Below are 2,500 nucleotides of genomic sequence, written 5' to 3'. Positions count from 1 at the left end.
TGTGTGTATGTGTGAGAGAGAGAGGCAAAGTGTGTGTGTGTGTGTGTGTGAGAGAGAGAGAGAGAGAAAGGCAGAGCAACTTCTCTCATTTGTATTGTGTGTGTGTGCTCTGCTACAGTGCATGCTGTGAGTGTGATTCTTGTCTGGGGTGAATGTGTGTATTCAAGGGTGTAAGTCAAACACGCTTCACAAAACCCAAAATGAAAACAGAGTTAAGGCGCGAGAATTGGGGGATGTTTTGTATTCAACCCTTTACCACTGTTGAGGAGAGACGAAAACAAACATGATGGTAAACTCTTACACCACAGCTGACATTTTACTGGAGGCCTTCTGTTTCTCGCAATACTTTAAAAGAAACAAAATCCTTTTGTATGTCAAGCATCACCGTGGAGTAGAAATTGGGTACACCAGAGAGGATAAGAGCACTCCTCGAGATCAGAGGCTGTTAGTGGTGTTATATTGACTAAAGAGCTGCTGTTTCATCATCTGAGAGACTGGGAGATGAGGAGCGTTAACCATCATATTGACCTCCTTCATCACATCACAGAATCTCTTTGAACAGGCCGATATGAACCATATTATACCCTGTCTGTGTGTGTGTGTGTGTGGGTGTGTGTGTGTGTGTGTGTGTGTGTGTGTGTGTGTGTGTGCCTGTGTGTATGTGTGTGTGTGTGTGTGTGTGTGTGTGTGTGTGTGTACATGTGTGTGTGTGCCTGTGTGTGTGTGCTTTTGTGCCAGCATGTATTCTTCCTGGACCCTGTCTTTAAAGTATCGTCTTCGGAGGACTGTGCTGCACGCTTGATTGACAGGTTTCCAGCAGACACTAGAAGGCCCCCAGGATCATACCACTGAAAGGATGAAAGACCCTGTCAAAACACCACATGAACACACACTGAAAGGAATGAAAGGAACATTTAAACATGACATCCCTGACATGGAAGCATTTACGCTGTTACCCCTCAGAGGGAAAGACCGCTGGACCTGTGTTCATGTATCATTTACATTTACATTCACATTTATGGCATTTAGCAGACGCCTTTATCCAAAGCGACTCACAACAAATACATTTGTCTAAGTGAGTATATCATCTATACATCAGTCATCATAAGAAACATTAATCTATGCTAGGGCCAGGGGCTGTTGGCAGTCACAATGCTACCATTTTTTATTTATTTTCAGAAGAGAAACTTGCACAGGGGGGTAGTGGGGATGAAGAGGTCTTTAGGAGGGACAGTTAAGATGTAGCCTGAAGAGATGGGTCTTCAATCTACGGCGGAAAATAGGTATAACTATAACTGTGACATCTAGCCTTGAAATATGCCATTTTTCTATCCACCTGTCTGCTGGCTGATATTGTGTGCAGATGACATGGCAGGGTGGTTTCAATAAGTGAATATGGTTCAAACAGCAACGGCCCACATTTGAAGAAACCCTACCGCTTTGAATAGCTTTCAGTCTATTACTGGTAGCAGGGCTTGGGTCAATGTGATTTAAATGCCAGGTCAAACAGAGTCGGGGGTCCACTTATTCCTATGCATTGACTACTAGGCTCTGACCCTGACTGTTAACCATTCATTTAGAAAATTGTTTTCTTTGAAAAGGCAGACACACCCACACATAAAGGACTATAAAACCAAACGATTCCAAACAAACTGAATTTAACACTCTTCCGCTCCCTAGCTGGGTTTCCCTCTCATTTCAATACATAAGCAAATGGAAATTGTGCAGCAGTGTAGAAATGATTTCCCTTTTTGACTTCCTGACAAACAGTCCTGTAACAATGTAGCCTTTCTGCTCTGTCGGCCACTGAAGAGAGATTTGTTGCCACAGAACAGGTTGATATCTGTCCGTTAGGAAATGACAAGTGGACCCTCGGATAAAATGAAATCTTCTAAGAGCGTCAGCTGTGATGGAGCGTGTCAGGGGAATATCTCGAACGTCATTTAGACGTTGTCATACGCCGAATGAGTCATTGATGCATGTCTTATTTTTCGAGAGGACCGAACATCTCTGTTTGGACTGCGTTATGATCTGATGAGTCATACAGTGCCTTCGGAAAGTATTCAGACCCCTTCACTTTTTCCACATTTCGTTGTGTTATGGACTCTATTTAAAATTGATTAAATTAAAAGAATTTGCCATCAATCCACACACAATACCCCAGAATGACAAAGCGAAAACATGTTTTTTGAAATGTCAGTAAATGTATTAAAATTGAAATACAGAATTAACTCATGTACATAAGTATTCAGACTCTTTACGATGACACTCTTAAAATTAGCTAAAATGCTAAAATGTGATCAACAAATCACTCAGTAAATTCAATTGAGTACATCTTAATGCAAGGATAATAGTTCATGTAATTTTGGAATTAATATCTTCGTTTTTTTATATGGTCTCTGAAAAACTTGTCTAATGTCATTCTGGGGTATTGTGTGTGGATTGATAGCAAATTCTTTTAATTTAATCCATTTTAAATTGAGTCTATAACACAACAAAA

The sequence above is a fragment of the Argentina silus genome (genome assembly GCF_951799395.1).
Source record: "Argentina silus genome assembly, contig: scaffold_304, whole genome shotgun sequence".
NCBI lineage: Eukaryota > Metazoa > Chordata > Actinopteri > Argentiniformes > Argentinidae > Argentina > Argentina silus.
Note: the sequence above shows the minus strand (reverse complement) of the source record.